Source organism: Megalopta genalis, chromosome 13, assembly GCF_051020955.1.
Source record: "Megalopta genalis isolate 19385.01 chromosome 13, iyMegGena1_principal, whole genome shotgun sequence".
NCBI lineage: Eukaryota > Metazoa > Arthropoda > Insecta > Hymenoptera > Halictidae > Megalopta > Megalopta genalis.
Window position 1 is genome coordinate 10,120,686 of NC_135025.1, and position 22,150 is coordinate 10,142,835.

General features: G+C 35.9%; 1 protein-coding gene across 3 annotated transcripts in view; it reads right to left on the reverse strand.

Moving 5' to 3' along the window:
- Nucleotides 1–22,150, reverse strand: part of LOC117224889 (uncharacterized) — a 119,088-nt gene that overhangs the window by 15,078 nt on the left and 81,860 nt on the right. The window lies entirely within an intron of this gene.

A 22,150-nucleotide genomic window follows, 5' to 3' on the forward strand; every position in this document is an offset into this window, starting at 1 on the left:
TATTTTGCTAAGCAAAACCTAAACTAGTTTCTTTCTTAACTCAATGTAGGTCTAGTCCAGATCTAGCTCACATAGACCTGACCCAAAACAATAGAATCGAGTCTGATGTTACGTGATCCGACTCGGAACAAAAAGTAATTCTTGTACAATCCGGACCTACACTACCATTCAGGAGTCACGGAACACTTCTGTTAGCAAGCCTGGAATCAATTTATTATCACAGATTTTCCAGTTAAGAAAGAACGAAGTTTTAACTTTCTTGACTCAAGAAAATGTAATATTTTAAGGAAACGGTTCAATAAAGTACCTATAATACAATCTAGCACATTTTATTGACGTTGATTACAACGTAGTTTAAAATTCCATAGATTCTGCAACAATTGCATTGGTCTTTTAAAGTCTTAATGTACGCATTTTTATCCTTATTAATTCATTTTTATACTTTTTGACATGAAAATGTAAATGAATAAAAAACTTCATGAATTTTATGATACATACAGCCAGGCGTTTCGAAATTTAAGAATTTTCGTTATGATTATTACTATCACTGTAATAAAAAATTATGTAATGTAATTATGTAATAAAATAATCATGATTCTGATTTACTTATATAACTTTTCTGTATATATTTAATTTTACTCATGAAGATACCTACTTCAGGATAATGACATGAATACGAAGTTCCTTTAATTTCTATCCAACATTTTCTTCATCGATGATACTTTTCGTTCGGAAACATTATTTACGAAAAAAGTGCGTTTGGTAGAGCACAATGCACTTAAAATTTCAGACAAAAGGCTGCTGACATAATTCTTGAGACTCAATAAAATTGTCATAAGAGGAAACGAATCCCTATTATTATTAGCGACAATACTGGTTATACAACTATAAATTATATAAACAACTTGAATTTTTGTTTAGATGATAGAAGGATTGGGATATTGTAGAGAATGGCCGAGATGTACAAACCGCGTTTCTTAAATTTTCGTTATAGGCTCAGATTAAAATATTAAAAAGAAAGGAGTTTATAATTTTTCTTGTCATTCCAACTAACAGCAAAATTATAAAAAAAGAATTTTGATCATTATTTATCAGGCTGGTCCTACCATCTAAAAAAAATATACAAATCATTTAGTCCAATCTTAAAAAGGTTATACCATTTTCCACAAATATTTGTCCCCATATTGTTACGGCGACTTGTCCAAATCAAGTCGCTGTAATGTGAAACTGCCCTGTTGTGAACAACTTCTTAAAGAATAATAGAAGATAGGGGTTGCCACGGAAGAGTGTTATCAACGGACAATCGAAGAGTGTTATCAACGGACAATCGAAGAGTGTTATCAACGGACAATCGAAGAGTCGAGATCGGACCGTCGAACGAGCAACATCCCACTTCTGAAAGATCTAAGATTTAATTGTATCGAGTTGTGTTATAGTTAATATTCTTTATTGTAAATAAAATGTCGCGACGCGAGAGAAATGGAGTAATTCGCAACAATATGTATACTATATATGTATATTTAAGTGGTCCAAGTACGGCATGATACTGACACAGCAATATGAACACGATGAGATTTGACCGGACCGAGATTAGACCGCGAACGACACGATAACGCGTGTTTCAGCCCTAAATACATATGCTGCAGCCACTTAAAAGCAGAAAAATCGGCGAAAATTGCGGCTGTAGACTGAGCTGGTAGCATCTCCCGAAAAGATACAGTTACCCGATCCGAGTAGAGCACGGTCATTTTCGCTTTCACGTGGAAGGACACGCAAGCTGTGGCATTTGTGTCAGGCCGAACGCAACGTCGCGTCGTCGTTCCACGTCTCGTTTCGTAAAGCGGCTCGCGGTTCGTTAACGTGTTCTCTCGGTTCATTCTGATACGAGGACGTGACTAACGTTACCGTTGCGCCGTGGAAACGGCGCTCCAGTTCCCGAAGAAAAACCGGCCTTTCATAAACTCGCGTTCACAACCAGCTCCGTCGTTAAAACCCGGCCCTTCGCCGGCCGGGAGAGTTATTGTCCTTTTTTTCTCCGTTCTTGCCGGTTAGACCGCGCGCGGTTTTTTCCCCTCCCTTCCTTATTACTTTTCTTTGCCGAGTCACAATGTCAATTCAACCCACTTTGCTAATACGACTGAGCGCCCGGGACGCGGGTTGCCTATGAAATGAGCTGCGACGTTTATGAGCTCGTTTAACGAGATCCTAAGGCTCGCTTTCATACGAGTAATTTAAAGGCGCCGCGTAACGCTCGCGGTGTTGCTCCTTACCACCCCGGGATGAGATTTCTTTGCATTCGATGGAACGCGAATACCGGCGTTCATGAGAATGTGCCGAGAATCCTGCGAACGAGACCGACGGACATTGTTATTTGAATTAAATTTGGGAGAAAACAACGCCTGGAATAATTTAATAGATCTCGACGACTGTTGCTTCTTTTTTGTTAATATCGAAGCGTTTTTTTTTGTAATTAGAAGATACATTTTCTCATATTGTGGTGCAGTGAAACAGCGCAGAATTTTGACTTTCGATTCTGACTTTCTTTTTGTTGGAGAAGTGTGTTCGAAAATTTGTTGACGAATTAATGCCATTAAATACAGTGTAAAATTATCTGCGACGAAGTCCACTGCCTCCAAAAATTATTGTGTGCACGATAAATTGTTTCGAGCAAAATCTAAATGCCATTTAGAGCAGGAACCATACTATTGGGTTGGCAACTAAGTAATTGCCGATTTGTGTGTGTGTTCAATGAAATATAAACAATTTTTTCTTACTTGGAATGAAGTTTAATCTGTAATGTATTTTCCATTTTGTTCGATGACCTTTTGCCATCTCTCTGACAACTTGAAAATTCCACCCTCGTAGAAAGTCTGATCTTTTTCGGCCAAAAGACTGAGTTAAGTGAGATTTTACAGCGTCGTCATCATTAAAAGTTTTACCACGAAGGGAGTTGTCCAAAGTCATTAGTTGATCTAAATAAGTGGTAATCCGATGCGCGAGATCAGGACTATATGGTGGGTGTAACATCAATTCCCAACCAATATCCATCAATTTTTGCCGAGTGGACAAAGACGTGTGCGGCCTAGCATTGTCCTGGTGGAAAATGACACCTTTACGATTGACCAATTCTGGTCGCTTTTCCTTGACCGATGCATTCAATTTGTCCAGTTGCTAACATTCACGGACAATAAAAAATAACATAATAATAATAATAATAATAATAATAATTTTATAATATAACATTTACGGATATCATAAAAATGAGAGTGAGGGACATCTATAACTGAAATCGGCAATTACTTAGTTGCCAACCCAATATTATAAGCAATGTGAAAGAAATCATCTTATAACAAGTAGTATTTTAATTCGAATCATTTGAAGGCCATTTAATACATCAGTCTGTAAAAATAGAATAATGAAGATCGATAGGTTTTATGTGGAACATTTTGAATAGATATATAATCGAAATAAAAATATAAATAGACCTAATAAAAAGTCTGCAAGCACAGGATGTATTAAATACATTTATTATGATAATTACGACATTTGATAAGAACCCAAGAGAATCTCTAATTATATCAGTTCATTTGCTAACGAATGAACGTTCTCGGAGATCCATGTGAATCAAACAATGACACGAAGCACAAATTAATAATATATCGACGACACAAAGAACATGATCATTCTGACAATTTATAGGCAAATGCGAATACACACGCATCTGCCCGACGTTGTCCCGACGCCAGTGACAATGGCGAGCCCGCGTATGTATAAATCGCTGAATCGATTTGCAAGCGTTTTACATCGTATTTCCGCCATCTTGAATTGATTTACAGCTATCACTAATACGCGAGTTTCAATGATTGTTCCATACTTTCCACGAAACGTCCTTTCTACGAACGTATTAACGTGGGTGTTTCATCGTCGATCCGGCGCGTCTGGTTTTATGAGAGATGCAGAATTTATCGCCGATTAACCTCGTCTGCGTGACTAGATTAAATTACAATCTCGTTTCCGAAGACAAAGAGGCGGCGAGCGCCGCCCCTGCAGCTAGTTAGAGTAAAAGCACTTATGCTAACGAGATTTTAAGAATTTTCTTTCGGCCCCCTTCGCGAGACGCAGCGAATCACGTGGGTACGGTACGATCGTTGAACTGTAACAAACTTGGGAAATTTTATTTGAATTGAGAATAAGAAGTCATTGTTTGAAATCATTCATTTCGAACAGTTATTTTTAATGCCGCGAATTGCAAGCGAAAATAATATCGATTCATTTGAAATAACAGCGATTTCAAAACAATTGTTTCGTCATTCTTTTATTTAAGAGAAACGGTCTCGCAAACTAAGGCTATTCGACGGATACATGGGTAGGAAGAAATTATTCAGAATGATGGCCTTGATAACGTATTTCAAGATCGTTGAGGTCGGTGAGGATCTCTCTTATTCTAAATAATTACCACAGTTTACTATAACTTGTTAACCGGCTATGATGAAATATTTTGTCGTAGAAATTTAAAAAAAAATGATATGTAGAGCGCATTACGTTTTAAGACGTTTTTACCTATTAATACTTAGCGTTACCATACAGTAACACTTGGAATTTGCACAGTTTAGTTTGGAACATCACTAGAACGTTTTTTATATGTAGTATACTAAAGGTGTCATCCCTTGAACAGTCATCATCTACTATAACAGGATGTCCTTCTTTGATGCCAAACTCATCTAGATTCATTGAAAAAAATTGAAACTGCCGATTGTATATATACCATCTTTTCGTTCAGTTGTGTTAGTTAAAACGTTCGTGAAAAGAATCGTGATTTTGGTGTCCCGATTGTAACGTTGATTTTTGTATGTCTCGCTACTTCAAGGAATATCATATTGTGAAATAATGATTTCAATTTGTTTAATTAATTCTTCGTACATTCGAAATATTTGATTTATAGATTATTGAAATATTTCACGAAATATTTTGTCAAAATAAATAGTCAACTAGTGAATATCGATTTTTATTATCACTTTAAACGTCGTAATTTCACTTCTCACTGCAACTCCTCATTGTGAAATGAATTCAACAAAAGCTAATTCCCCCGTCAACGGGTTAAGAAACTTTTAAATCAATTTGTTTCATGCGAAACTGTTTTCTCGAAAAGATCATCCGGTAAGAAATTTTTGTCTAGTTCCATCGCGAAAGCAAATAATCGTTCCAATGGTACGGAAGATGGAAGAGGGTTGCTATTCTTCAGAAAAAAATGCTCTTTATTATCGGATGATCGTTTATGAAACAGAAACGAGGAACAAAGTCGGTCGTGTAGAGCTCTCGTGGCGTAGGCGTAGGCGGGACACCTTTCGTTCGAAGCTCGGTAAAGTGACTAAACAAAAATCGTACATCAAAATTTAAGGAGTCACTGTAAAGGGGAGGCTTGAATCTTGAAATCTCTGTTAGGATTAATCGAGGAAACAATTTTCTAGATTATTTAGAGACGTTCCAATCCGCAACATTCTCCAGAAAGAGCGTGTCTCTAGTTTCCCACTTTACAATTACACTTTACAATTACATTATGCGAAAACATGTTATAGGAGAATGAACACTGCACAGCGTAAGCAGAAGCTTCAAACATTAAAATGAGTCCAAGATTTTTGTTGTACGACATGCTTTTACGATATTATAACAGTTGAAATATCGAGAATTTGTCAAAAAATCGGAAATACAGTGTACGAATACTTTTCATGCTAACCGCAATTTTAACAAACACAAGTCTGTTTCCTAATTCTTGAAAATCGTCTGTTCCTTTACAATCACGATAAGCCGTTCCAACTGCAGTTTCGTTGTACCTAATCATTGGGAAAATTCCGCTTTCGCACAGAGATCTGCAACGTAATCGTCGGTAAGCACGAGTCGTGAGCGTCTCGCATACTTTACACCGAGATCCGTTGTTCAAACACTATATCCAGATAAGAGGAGACCTCCGTACGATGATATGCATTAATGCATCGAAGTCTCTGCCTGTTCTATTACGGCTACCTGGTACAGTTCCGTCATTAATATTCGATTAACCTGCGCCCCGTGAGCGCCTCGAACAATGCAGTCAAGAGCACGTCCGTTGCCATATGTTTCGGCTGCCGGTCGAACGGAGAGTCATCTTCTCCATTCCTTTTTTCTCCCCCTCCACCCCCCATATTCAAACGATCTCCAATCACGAATTGGATGAATTATAAAAATAGGCACGGTTGTATGGAAATTGATGCCACGAGCCCCACGATTTCTTATCCTTGTGTTGGAAACCGGAGAAACTTCTTTATCTTCGCGCCGAAAACGTTGTACATTTCATTAGTGAAGATATTTGGACGTAGCGATTTATTTGGAAAGCGCTTGCCGATGTACCGATGAGATATTTATACCATTTTTCTCCTCCAAAACAGAACGAATTGCTGATGAACGCGTTAAGCGTCGAATATCAACCTCAAAAATACCCATATAATATCAAAGTTATTTAATTAATGCAATCGAAACCCGTTTGCATTCTAAACGTCGTAGTAACATTCAGTTTGTTGAATGTGCTACACTAAAAAATAAATTCAATTCAAGTCTAGAAAAATAAATTTAATTTCTTTTTTACACGATTTCATTAAATTTAATACGGATGAAAAAGTTATTCGATCTAAATTCGAAGGTGAATTATTTTCATTAACGGTAACTTTTTAGATGTATTTAAGATAGTACACACAATCTTCTTGTAAAAAAGTTCGATCTTGGTTTCTTGCGTGATATATATATTCAATGAAGAAATTGACCACACTTTCGAGAATATAATGTGACATTGAGTTTGTATGCGTGAAAACAATATAACCAATCCAAATATAATAAAAATATATTTCCACGTATGTACACGATGTCCTTTTTACGATTATATTATTGATACATTTACGATTTTCTCTGGAACATATTTATCGTGTGAGAACAGAAATTCTTGTATAAAGGGCGTCCTAAAATTATTGTACTTCCGGGAAATGAGAGATTCCTGAGGTCATTTGAAGTAACTTTTTCCTCAGCGAAATTGCAATCCGCGGTTTTGTTTACGAGTTAATAACGAAAAACAGTGACCAATGGGAGGCGAGATCAGCTGGCGCGAGACGGCCGAGCCAATGAGCGGAACTGGGCTTCGTCCGCTCATTGGCTCGGCCACCTAGCGATCTCGCTAGGGCCAGCTCCTAGCGCCAGCTGATCTCGCTTCTCATTGGTCAGTGTTTCTCGTGAATAACTCGTGAACGATGCCTCGGAGAAAATTTTTGTAAAGGAGAAAGTTGCTTCGAATGACCTCAGGAATCCCTCATTTCCCGGAAGTACCATAATTGAGAGACACCATAAAATGCGATATTTTAAAGTTCAATTTATTATTAAAATCAATATTCTATTCTATTCAATAAAAATGCGATATATAGATTCTCAATTCCAAACATATCGGTCCATTTCACGAAATTCTAGCGATATTTCGATCGTCGACGCATTCTGAAGAATAAAACGTCCAGCGTGCAAATACTTTTCGGAGCCACCGTATATTTTCATGGACACGATTGTATCGGTAACCTTTCGAGCGCAATGCTAACCAATTACGCCGGTCGCAGAATTACGCAAGGAGGAACGTTGGAGTCGTATGCTAATCGATGCGGGAAATGAAATGGGAGAAAAAAAGGAATTGGGGTATTGCGATACTAATTAGGCAAACATTGCCAAATACATACCGATCCAGACTATTCAGATCACTCTCATTATCTCGGAGGTCAGCGCAGACTGGAAGTAAGAATGAATTCCAGCCGGTAACTTTCACGCAGCGTAACGCGCGTTCTTCTCTCTCTCTCTCTCTCTCTCTCTCTCTCTCTCTCTCTTTCTCCTAATGCGTGTACGTACAACACCGTGCACTTACACGCGTACGCGCAGAAGCGCGCAATTGATGCTACCTCGGTAGCGTGTCAGTGTTAAAAGCAGGAAGTCGGATTAGAAATTGAAACTGAAACTCATAACCGGTTACTTTTCAATCGCGGCTTACTGAACGCGATTTCGAGACCATACGGAAGCGATAGATGACAGAATCGAGCGCTCGAATTGGATTTTAATCGGGCATCTTTGATCGCAATCTCGTAGCAATCTCGGGATTACGATTGACTATGCATATCGAGTGATCAAGTGAATAGAGAATTTATGGATCCGGGACGTTGACCTGAAATTTCATCGCGTCTATTCGTTTAATGATCTCTAATCAATTTTATTTATGCGGTTGGAACACGGCGATGGGATTCGATTATAGAAAGCAGTCGGTTGTTGTTATTTCATTGCGGATTTTAGAGATTTTTCATAGGCACGAACAGGTGATACAACCAGTCTACAGTATTTAACCCTTTACTCGTGTGCGACGAGTATAATTGTCGGAAAGGAGTAACTGATCTTTCTGTTACCATTACACTCGTCTTACTGTTTCGATTAGACATTTTGTGACAGCATTGGCATGCTTGTAAAACAATAAATAATTGACATGTATAAACAAAAAATTGTGCGCTACGTTGTAGAACATTTTATGCGGAATATTTACATGAAATTCGAAGTACAATCGATTTTGTGACGGCTAGGTTGAACAGTGTATTGGGTTGGCAACTAAGTAATTGCCGATTTCACTTATAGATGTCTCTCACTCCCATTTTTATGATATCCGTAAATGTTATATTATAAAATTATTATTATTATTATTATGTTATTTTTTATTAGCCGTGAATGTTAGCAACTGGACAAATTGAATGCAGCGGTCAAGGAAAAGCGACCAGAATTGGTCAATCGTAAAGGTGTCATTTTCCAGCAGGACAATGCTAGGCCGCACACGTCTTTGTCCACTCGGCAAAAATTGATGGATATTGCTTGGGAATTGATGTTACACCCACCACATAGCCCTAATCTCGCGCCATCGGATTACCACTTATTTCGATCCCTGGACAACTCCCTTCGTGGTAAAACTTTTAATGATGATGCCGCTGTGAAATCTCACTTAACTCAGTCTTTTGGCCGAAAAGGATCAGACTTTCTACGAGCGTGGAATTTTCAAGTTGTCAGAGAGATGGCAAAAGGTCATCGAACAAAATGGAAAATACATTACAGATTAAACTTCATTCCAAGTAAGAAAAAATTGTTTATTTCATTGAACAAATCGGCAATTACTTAGTTGCCAACCCAATAGTTTCGAGGAAAACGTAAAAGAAGTTTTATAGCAACTTTTCTCTGCGATGAAGATTTTTCAAATTTCACCTTCAATCTCTAAACGTTCAAATTTCGAGGTATCGCTTTGACATAAGATCCAGCACGTTCAAAATTTTAAGAGAATACAAAAGAATTCCTAATCTTTACTTATTTCTTGACGCCACACGATAGCGTCTCTCCCTTAAAAGAGAAACCGCCTATAATTCGAAAACAAATTCGAATTGAACATATGTTCGCACGAACTTTCTTCATCGTTTTCATGTACAGAATCTATTCGTGTCCCACGTGCTACACGGGACACCCTGTACATCAGCTTGATATGGTTATTTTCGGAACGTTTTCAATCCCTAGTTCAATCAGCCGTCACGGAGTGCCGGCGTCCCATATCGAATCGAAAGTAAAAAGCACCGAACAACTCCTATCTTTCATTATTGCGAGGCTAATTTGACCCTATTTCCAGACAGGTTCAAATTGCCCGACGCGACGCGACGAAACGAGAGAAGTTTCACTCTCGATGCATCAGCCATGGACCGTATTCCCATCCACCTTGACACCTTCAATTTGTCTTGGAGCTGATCTTCCCCCCTCGCCTTCATTCGGCGAATCTCCGCGGACATGACGAGATATAAATGGAAAGTGTCAACGTGCCAACGCGGATGACCGGTCCCTGACCACTGTTCAACGTGCTTATGGTTACGTAAGGCAGCCTTCGGCCGACGGATACCGGTCCCCGTTCCAAAGATGCGAGAGCGCGAAACGCGGCGTCGGCAATTTCGAATGCAAATTCCATTCTCTCCTTTCTTCCATAACGAGGGATCCGCGATAAATAACGATCAACGTCGGCAAATTGCTACTCCCTGAAAAGTTCACCCTTACGTTTTTCCTTTATATCGCGCACGCTCGGGCCTGGTTGAGCCTGCTCGGGCCGCGCCGGGCCGGGCCGGGCCGGATCGAGCATGTTTGTTACGGGCAAGCGTGATCTTTCGGAATTAATGGTTTCGCAAATGGATCGCAAAAAGAGCCGGGCAATTTCTCGGTAGCCGGTGCCGCGAAAGTGTCAGGGAAACCTTGTCCAGCAACGTCTTTGTATTCTCTTTGTATTCTCGCGGGTATTTTTGGAGAACGAGTCTTAATATAGCACCGAGCCCGCGACATAACAGGTTTTCGCAATGTTTATCCGGTCTTTTTCATCTTTCTGATCCTACAGGCGACAATGGTACTGCGGCAACTGAACGTTTCTCGCTGTTATTATTGTATAGTTCGCGATGCTTAGGCTGATTTGGATTGTTATTTATGTCAGTGGTTTGTACGCATAATTGGGCCAAAACAGAATTAGGCATTATTCGGATTGTTTCGAATACACGGGGTGGGCCGGAATTCCTAGTACAACCGAGCAGGGGGGGGGGGGGATTCTACGTGAAGAAAATAAGAAAAAAATTTGTTATATTTTTTTACCCGAAGCTCCATTTTCGAGAAAATCAACTTTAGAGTTTGTTCATCTTTGTAAAGGATTTATAATCTCTCTAAAAGGTTTGGTTAAATGAACCAGTCATCGTCATTCAAGGATGTAATAAATAATTACGATCATATGCAAATTGAAAAAATCGCGAAGAAATACGAAGTTTTACGGCAGATATTTACATACTAATTGAAAAAGAAGCAATTAGATAGAAGCTTATTACCACAATGAATAGTCTCATTAAGCAAGAATGAATATTAGATACCTATTCAAGAATATGATAATTTTCATTTTACATAAAATCTTGTATGCATTTTCAGCATTGTTATATTCAATCTTGTATTATCTTCACTGAACCTTTGTGCATTCATGATATGTGCGAATCAAGGCCAAGCAAAACGCTTTTTTAAATGGTAAACAATATCTGGACTATTCTAAGTTTTACGTATAATTTAAAGCTACATTGTAAGTAAAAACTAAAATACTTCATTTGTTCAAATCTATCTAAAGGATCAGTCATGAAAAAAGTGTTCCAATATCTTTTCAGATCACAATTAGCCGCCTTTTATTCAAGTTTGCAATTTAATACGAATTCGTATACTTAGTATAAAATAATGTAAACATTACAAATAATTAAAATTGTGAATTTTATTATCAAATAATAAATTATAGCAAATAAGGTAGCAAATAATATAGACAATAAATTATAGCAAATAAGGTAGCAGATAATATAGACGATAAATTATAGCAAATAAGGTAGCAGATAATATAGACAATAAATTATAGCAAATAAGGTAACAGATAATATAGACAATAAATTATAGCAAATAAGGTAGCAGATAATATAGACAATAAATTATAGCAAATAAGGTAGCAGATAATATAGACAATAAATTATAGCAAATAAGTAAATGAGATTTGTAAAAGAGTTAATCTTATTTGCAAAAGAGTTATTTTGATTACAAGAGAGATGAATATGATCTACAAACGGATTAATTTGAAGTGAAAAGCTTTTCACTTTTGAGATATTGTCTCTTGAAGTTCTGATCATTAATTACTCGCGTTAGTAGTGTTTCTTTGCTTTTTGATGTCCTTCAGCCTATCTCATTTGCTTTTATGCTTTTATGCTTCAATACTTTCATCAAGGTTTACAGACAAACTAACGTGTCCAGAAGAAGTATCTTAAAAATTGCGTTGGCAAAAATCAACAAATAAAATGATAAATGAGCCTAAGCATGCTAATGAGTTATATGTTTGTTAAGTAGGTTCGTCGTTCGAATGCTAATGCATAGACTTAAATTTTTCGGAATTATGACATTCAGCGCTTTGCGTTAGAGCCACGGAATTATCGACGATTCGTCGAGAATCGTAAAAGACTTTCTGGAGCCGGCGCAGCTCTGACGCAAGCGTCCGGATTACAAAACAGGTTAGCTGAGTTTCGAAAATGAGCATCCGCGCGGACACCCACGGCTGAGCGATGCTAATAAGCAGGCGAATCATAAACGTCGATCAGCCACCGAATAAACACGCATTAAAACGCGTCGACCGTGTCTCTTCCTAGTCATCCATCGGCTTCCTGGTCCCACAGTTATTGTGGAAAAAAGAATCCACCTTTCACGCGGCGACGTTACGCCTGTTACGCGACGGCGATACTCATTCCAGCCGAGGAGTTTGGGAATGAGGGGAACGTCTTTACAATACCGTTCGAAACCCCGCATTCCCTGGAAAGTGTAGTCGCGGAAGTTTCCATCGCAGTGTAATGCATTTATCCGTGGTAATATGGAGGATTATGCACGAGCCTGAGAACGAGCTGCCAAGGAAGTATCCTTTATGAAGAGACAACACCCGGAAAGTTCTTGTTACATCGGCCACTCGCGGTACGATCGTTTCTTTAATATGTAATTGAAATATATGGACCGCCGGAATTTATGTGCGTTTTCAGTACAGAGGTACCGAACTTTCTCTATCTCCCGGAATACTCGGATCCGTTCCGGTTAGAATCGCCGTTTAACTCTCGGTATACAGTGCCGGATTTATCCTGGCTCAACCGAAAGTAACAGAATTTACAGAAGTTACAGCGGGTAACGTTGACATTCGGTATCTCTTAACACTTTATCGTCCGGTCGTGGTTGAGGCTGCCACTCAGTAAGGACTGGCTTAGTCGCGCGCGCATTTGCTCCCAGTACCGGCTAAATTTTCGCTATTCATTGTGTTGTGCTTATTCCTTTAAAAATAATAATAAATAATAATATAATTATTATAATTATAATTCATAAGGATATGGGGAGGTCAGCATACAGGAGGTCAGCTACTAACAAAACAGTAAAGAAGCGAAAACCGTCGATAGCTAAAAGTCGATTAATAGGCTATCGGTCGATAAGCATTGGCAATCGAAAAGCCGATTAATAGGCTAGCGATCGATAAACATTGGCAATCGAAAAGCCGATAAATAGGCTAGCGGTCGATAAAGTGTTAAAACGGGGCTCGGAACGCTTCGGAACGCAACATATCTGCTGCCAAGGCCACGCCTCCTCACCACCGCCGCAGCGTCTCCCTCCCCGCGTTGTCGCGAGCGGTCGAAGCTCAGTTTCGCTCATTGGCTCGGTTGCCTCGCGCTTACCGAGCTCACCTTTCATTGGTCAGTGTTTTTCGTTAATAACTCGTAAATAGAGTAGCGAATTGCATTCGCGCTCAGGAAAAAGTTACTTCAAATGACAGTAACATAATTTTGAGACACCTTGTATACGTTTGTATTTGTAATGTATTTGTATATTTGTATATATTTATTGTTTGCCTACATTTATTGAATGCTTGACTGTTGGTGACAAGAAAATAGAATTTTATTCTGAGTTAAAAGGATAAAATAATATTCTTAAAATAATATTCTTCATAATAATATATATTATATATATTATTATATATAATAAATTTAAAATAATATTCACACTTGACAAGTTAGTTTTAGTATTTCTAGGAAGGTGGAAATAACATAACAATGTTGTTAAATTCTTCTGGTGTCTTTACTGTCCTGAATTTCTCTTATTAATTGCTGTCACAAATGCTAATGCTGATATGTTTATTATTATAAATTCTTTTAGTCTGTCTACTGTGTTAGGTTGCATCTATTAATTTTCATCATACATGCGTAAAATCCACAGTTTAAGAATATTTCCAAACGTCTAGTAACATAAATTTATCTTATTTTTGTCAATAACAATAGCACCGTTGTCCATCAATAAATCACCAAGCGATAAAATCAGATAATATCTTTTAAGATTGTTATGATTTTTTGTGATACAATACAGTAGACTTCCAGTTAGTACATAATGTGTAGAAATACAATGACGTAGGACTGTTACTATTGCGAGGGTTGGATAAAGAAAATGGCGTGGTCACAGGACAGTGAATTAAACAGGATAGTTTCACTTATTGTTCGAACAGATTAGCTTGTGAATGGATTTCTTACTTTCCATGTGAAATTATGTTAGAACGTGACTTGTGTTCGTACTGATCTTCGAGTTTTCAATAAACAAAATGTGTATGCGTTTGCTAAATCCAAAATCATTTTGCATTCTGCAACGTTTTTTATTTAATTTAACTTATATATATATATATATATATATATATATATATATATTGAAGTTACTAATATATATATAATATTATACTAATATTATATATACTTTATAACTAATATAACTAATATATATATATTAGTTAGTTAATTATTAAGTTACTAATATATAGTTAGTTAGTTATTAAGTTACTAATATATATATATATAATATTATACTAATATTATATATACTTTATAACTAATATAACTAATATATATATATTAGTTAAATTCTATTTTACGTTTTTTATTTAATTTAACTAATATATATATATATATATATATATATATATATATATATATATATATATATATATATATATATATTAGTTAAATTAAATAAAAAACGTTGCAGAATGCAAAATGATTTTCTGTAAATGCAAATGAAGTTATAGAAATAGATTAAACAAAAAACATATTATATATATATATATTATATATTATATAAAATTCATTATGAAACAAAAATAGATTTAATTTTCCTATGAATTTACTTATAAATTCTATACTTTTATATAATTTTATATAGATTCGCATTAAAATTTTATTGTAAATTTGTATAATCTGAATCAATTTCTATAAAAACTCACATTCCATTACGCTTACCGCATATTGTAACCACAGCACATTTAATTTTACAAAATTGTACCATTTTGCCGCATGCAACATTATTTTCTGCAGCGAACATTCTTGAAAGAATACAATGCATGAAAACGAAACTTGTCGAACATAGAATATATAGCAAACGTGTTAAACTCAGTGTTCCACTTTCCAAAGTAGAAACTTCAAACTAGATACTTCCTGTTATGCACCAACCGGCGAACAATAAAATATTGAAACAGCCGATTCTACGACAATAAAACTCGTGTTTTATGAGACGATATCGGTCAACGGAATGGAATTACTTTAATCAATTCACGAAAATCCTTTTCTTCTTAATACGGTGCGCGCTGTCATAATTGTTGACATTTACGTTGGTTTTACAGTCTGCTTTCTAATGCTTGTTATATACCGGCAACATAAGGCCGTGCTCGTTTTAGAAATTTATTACGTAGCCCGCAGTTATGTAAACAATTGTAGCGTGCACTCGTTGGGAAATTGCGGATCGAAAATGCAACGATTATGATTGAAAAGAAGCTATTAATTGAAAGGTTCCGCGATTATTTATCAAGATCGCAGAAATTTAAATGCCGACTTCAGTGGATTCGATTGTAGATAACTTCTGTTACTATTTTCTAAGGATCCGTCGGCACAGCACGCTTACAACGAACACTGGTTTATTAAACAATTTGTAATAACCGTTGAATGTTTACGTGTCCATGGAAGTCAATTACCGTGATTGTAAAACTGATTATGTAATCGAAAATTGGTGCATTAATCGATGCCAAGTACACAGTTTATGTTTCGTCACAATTATTAGAATAGCACAGAATGTTTGAAATAATTTTTGGGTACAGCAAATTCTCCCTAATTTTCCATCAGCTTGTAAATAAAAATGGACAATTTGGGAAGAGGAGACACGATTATTCGCGGTTCATTTTTATAGTTGCCGATTGTTCATTTTTGTTTCTAAGTTGTAGGAAAATTGGAGAGAATTTACTGTACTCCTATCGTTTAGAATCGACGCCATTTTGACTGCAGAACACACGAATTTCATTCGATTCGGAGTATTTTACGTCTTTGAAAAAGCAAATTTGTTCGTATTTTCTCATATTGCAACTTTTACAGCTTTCAGTAATTTATTAAATACAAATATGAATAATACGAAAATTGTTCCAAATTATGCGACTGAAATTTTTAATGGTCTTATTTGAAATGCAATATTATACGATTAACCTTTGGACTGCGGTTACCGGGTCATTTTGACCCAATTTATTTAAGTGATCACCTAATTAGTCAAGTTGCGGTAGTTAGATTTACATTAGGAACAAAGCAAAGGCTAATGTGTCTACACGAACTATCTACAAAAATATGTTTGAAAAAGCTGACAAATAAATCTGAGAATAGTTGTGAATATGATGCGTCGTCCGAGGGTTAAATCTTGTTTTCTACCTAAGGGTGTTAAAAAGCACTCGATCCAGTATTTCATCGATCAAAAACAGGATTTCCACGATCATAAGATATCATAGCTACCAGAAAAATATCAGAAAATTGTAAAACATTGCATCACTGAACGCTATTTATTTTAAGCGTCCGAACATTAAAAAATGCTGTTTCATTTCTTCGCGAAAGAACGAAATCACTTTGCAAACATTTCTCTCGTTGGTTCGAAATAATTCGATATGGAAACTAGAATATTCGAGCTGGCGAGTTTTTCTCGTGATCCCGCGAAAAATGTGCGAAGTAAAATGTGGCTTGGGTACATAAACTGCTCGGCGTTCTCCGTACGCAAAACAGATTGAACTATTTATATTGTCTTGCCCCATTGTGCGGTTGGCAATCGGTGCGTGGGCGTTTCGAGATACTCTGCTCGACGACAGCTGTTCGGCCGGAAAAGTATCGCGCTCCTCGAGGTAACCGACTTCTTGTTTCTGGTCCGCGAACCATGACGGCGGAACAGTTTTCTTGGATTGCAGCCGCGATAAGGCAACGCACTTTTGTTGCGGCTTCTGACTGCGGATTTGGAACGGATTACCGAGTTCGAGGGAAATTATTATTCCGCCGCGCGCCGGGACACGTAACAAGCACCGTTTCAACCAACGTTCATTAGAACGCGAGCGATCCGGCTAACTAATTTCTTGCTTGCAACTTTCCGATTCACACCAATTCACTACGAAAGATTCACAAGCTGTTAGACAATGATTGCACGGTTGCGTAGCAACTCGTCTTTGCCTGCAAGGGATCAGCTGTAACATGTAACGGAATTTTCAATGTTCTCCGCGTAATACGATAACTAGATCGTTGCGCGGAATTTTAAGCTAGTTTACATTGATTGCAAAACAAGAAAAACAAACAGCTAGTAATAATTAGTTATTTTATATTAACCCGAGAAAGATAACCTACGTCGCAGAGGCGCCTGCGAAGACTGTTGATTTTTGTTAATTTTTCATAGAGGTCTAGTGATTTAAGTTTAAAATTACTTAAAATATAAAAAAATATAATATAAATGCATTTTATTTTTACAATAATGCCAAACCTTTAAAATGACTAGATTAACTTAAATAAATATCCATTGTTAGTATAAAATTGACGCCTTAGAAAAGCATGCGCCTCTGAAGCGTATGGTTATCTTTTACGTACGTTGTCATATGGTTATCTTTCTAGGGTTAATAGTTCAAGATACAGGATCTAAGATAGAGGTGCTAAGTGATACCATAACTAAATTATGTCTGAAACACGTATTACTATTTTTATAGAACAGTCGACAAGAAAGAGACTTCTTTGATATTTTTCATTTCTATGTTTCTTATAATCGTTTAACATGCTTTATAAATTTCTGGCAAATTAACTAAGAATATTTGAAATTAAAGAAAATATATAGTGTTGTAAATCTTTCATTTAAAACATTAGAAGAATTTGAAGAATGTTTTTTTTATTATGTGCAACTTATCAAAATGACCAAAGAAGATAACACGTTTTTACCAAGCTTATGTTTCTTACAATTAATTTATGCAATTTCCGGGCGAATTTTTTATACTCTTGTATTATATAATTAAAAATGTAAAAAAAGTACCGTAAGATAATAGTAATAAAAATGGTAATAATAATAATGATAGTAATAACAACGAAATTTTAGTTGAAAATGTTTGCATATATGAGCTCATGGGTCCGTTTGAACCCAATCCTAGGGCTTCGCGTGAATGCCCAACCGCCGTTACTGCGCAGCGTTAATAAATGTAGAATATTTTGCTACTATGATGTTACCATAAGTGTGTAAGTGCCATACATTAGAGTTACTTGTACATTCACTTCGCGCTAGGTTGTTAAGAAAATTTGAACGAAAAACATTACTCTGGTTTACATTTGTCACTTCGTAACTGTACGGGATCATTCAGTAGAATGATTTCTATTTCTCCTAAGCGGTTTCACGTTCGCCGTTCCGATTCGTTTCTAATTAAAAGGGAATTAATCAACCTGAAGGCTGGTAGTTTGGCCGCGCGTTCGTTTCTGCGCAATCTTCTCGTAATCGAGAATTCCGTTCACTCGTATGTCTCTGCGTTGGTTTCCGTCATTTTAAGCTCTCGCTTGAATAGCTCCACGTCATAATTACGGACTGAAATAGTTGGCTCGTTTTTCAAGCATAACACACTGGTTCAGAACGGTTATGCACACGGAAGACACCGTTCAACGTGAAACGAGTTCCTATTAGCGATGGGTATAACACTGACGTGATAGTTCCACGGAAAACAATTCCAACCGAATTTATAGTCTCCGAGTTATGATTGCTGTAAAAAGTTACATACACATATATACGTACAATATTACATTCCATTTTGTATATCTACTTATTGTCTTAGACGAGATACTTGTCGATCTTCGAACGTAAACAATTTCGAAAAACTAAAGTTTGTTTGTACTCTAACAAATTTCACGAATGTCTGTTGTTGAAATGAGATTTTTAAAAATTTAATTTAAAGATTTTTAGATTTTTTTGAAATTTTTAAATGAGAAAGCTGAAATTTAATAATTTAATAATTTAATTTTTAATAATTTAAATTTAATAATTTTGTCATAATAAATATTTATCTGAAAAGTTCAATAAATTTTGTTTGCAATTCGTTTAAGAGTAATTTCGCACTGCGAAGCTTTCCTCTTACAACGACTCCGATCACATTTTGCATCAAAAGTGTAATATTGATATTAGAATAATCAAAGATATCTTTCTATGACTCAAGTAACTATATAATTATGTTACTGTTGTGATAACTACGTATGCTTAACGTTTTCAGAACAAAGAATTAATTTACGTCTTGTTACTTAATAAAGTAAAGAATGAAAATATATTCGTTAACAATTTTATAAAGTTTACAGAATTTGACAAAGCCTATTTGAAAAATCGAAGTATTACGAAACACGAACGACTCATTTATGTAAGCATTATGTGGGCGCATACTATTACCACACATTGAAATCACTGGAGCGCCCGGTGATTTCAACGCAGGGTAAGAAAGTTATTCTAGCAGTAGCGTGCTATTATACATACATACACTAACGATGGGAGTTAGTTTTGCGTACATTTTAATGGTTTAATGCATTTATGATTTTAATTTAACCATTACTTTCTTCTTTTCAGTATTGCGTAAAATTTGTAAATCAAATTATATTTTGAAACATTTTTCTTACACATTTATTATAGCTATATAATCACTATTAATTTTTAAACGAAAGTAAATATGTTATTGTTTTCAAAATATATATTTATAACTTAGGTCATCTCTCTTACCAACAATACACCTTCGTTTTTTGAAACAACTTTTCAGATAAACATTTATTGTGACAAAATTATTAAATTTTCAGTTTTCTTATTTAAAAATTTCAGAAAAATCTAAAAATCTTTAAATTAAATTTTTAAAAATCTCATTTCAACAATTATATTCTTAATTATTACTACAGACATATTAAGCTTGAACTATTATGAAGTATTAGTTGTAACAGTTGTAACATTCAGTATGATAGACTGTCCAAGAACTTAAATTGATTAACAACAATAATATAATATTAATATATTATTATATATATATATTATATATAATAATAATAATAATATATTAAATTGATTAACAACAATATATAATTGCATCCGATAATATTATATTACATTTCATTTGACAAAATGTAATATTACAAAACAAACTGGTTGTTGCTTCTACAACTTGGTGAATTATTCTTAACAACATTTATGCAGAACAAGCGGAGTAGATGTTTCTAAAGGAACGATCGATTTAAATCCCATGCGCAATCTGCGGCACGGTCGTTCACACCTGGCCATTTAACAACAGAATTCATGACACGGTACGTGATAATTTGCAAATGAATCGATCCGATCATTTTTCACGTATCCGTTAGTCATGCTCCGATTCACTGAAAAGGAACATCAACGACGACAAGCTATAGAACACTCTCAACACCTGTAATCTGCCAAAATTTCAATGTCTGACATCCTCTTTCAATTTCAGAACTGTCAGCGTCACCGTTTCATTGATTAATTATAGGTGTGGCTCGGCTTGTGAACACATCCCGATGTCCTTGCACTGTGTTCAAAAAGGAAATCAGATTTGTAAGCTACAATTTTAATCACTGCGTATAGTATACAATCAACATACCTGATTAATATTCTTGTGTTCACTGTAATTGGACGAAATAGTTACCAATTCTATCTGAGACATTTCAATAAATGTGCGACATTGATTTGTACCTTTTATTTAGTTATAAACTTTCCTCGGTAATAAAGTTACACAAATGTATAATATAAATTTTAGAATATTAATTCAATAATAAAATAATAAATTCAGCTAATCTATAATAAAATTTAAACATGAATTTATCAAATTACTGATCAGTCGATTCAGTCGATATTTATACTTTTGTGTGTACATTTGAAGAATTCTTTTCTGTTCGCTTTACATTGCCTCCAACGTGCATAAATAAAATTGCTAGTTAACAATGTTTCAACGGTTAACGATTGAACATCGTTATTGACAAAAAGATTATCCAAACTTTTGACTTTGGTACGTTCTAGTGAACTAAACGTTAAAATAAATATAACAATTATTTAATAATAAATATAACAATATAAAAATAATAAATATAACAATATAAAAATAATAAATATAATTTAAATTTAATAATAAATATAATTTAAATTTAATAATAAATATAACAATATATAACAATAATAAATAAATATAACAAATATTCCATTAAAAATAATTAATAGAAGTTTGAATCGCATGACAAGTTTAATCTCAACGTCGTCGTTAAATAATAAATTAAAAAAAAAATTCATACCAGTGTTATCAAGCAGATAATCACCGATCTAGAAATAAAATTCTGTGCACGGTAATAATTTGACCACGATAAAAATACCAAAAACAATAAAGTCTGCAGGATTTACGACGAACCGATTCGATAGGAGCGATATGCATCTCGATTTTTCGCGGAGCACGGCAATAAAAAACCGGCGACAAAGCGGTCGGACGAGGAGATGTTGCAACTCATAGGCGGCGACTTCGTAACACGGACGCGTCGAAGCGCCGGTGATTCGGATCGATCATTAATCAAGCTCACGATCGGCTTGTTCTAATAAACATCGAATTATATATCACGAGCGTAGGTAGTATCTCGACTTTCTATCTGCGCGATCGGTGAGCTCGGGGCCCCTTTCGTGCTATACTCACGATCCTCGTAAATCGGATCGTAAACCGTAAAAAGTAGGCTGGGACGAAAAATTAAATCGATCCTCGCCCATAGCCCCGGGGTTAGGATCGTTCGCTTATGCAACCGACCGCGCCGCCATACTTTCGCGAACCGACGACCGGCCCGCGTGGATTTCAGCTTAAATGCTTTCTCTCCTTTCCTACCTCGGGATTACGACCTTGTCCCAGCTCTCTTGTCGAGCCACTCTCGATTTCTTCCGGACTGGCCAGACACAACGGTGTCTAGTGACTAATCTGATGCGTTTTTCGCTATCTCTATCCCCCCCCCCCTGCCATTCTCTTTCAACCTTTTCTTGCGACGACTGGGTCGACGACGTCTTCGAGGCAAGTCGGGGTGATCGCTGGACTTTGCGGATTGTTAACAACAGAATTTTCTGATGACGATATTTTCATAAATAAAGTATACTTTTGTTTAATCGTGAACCTAGCTGTGGTGGAAAGTAATTATTTTAAACAATT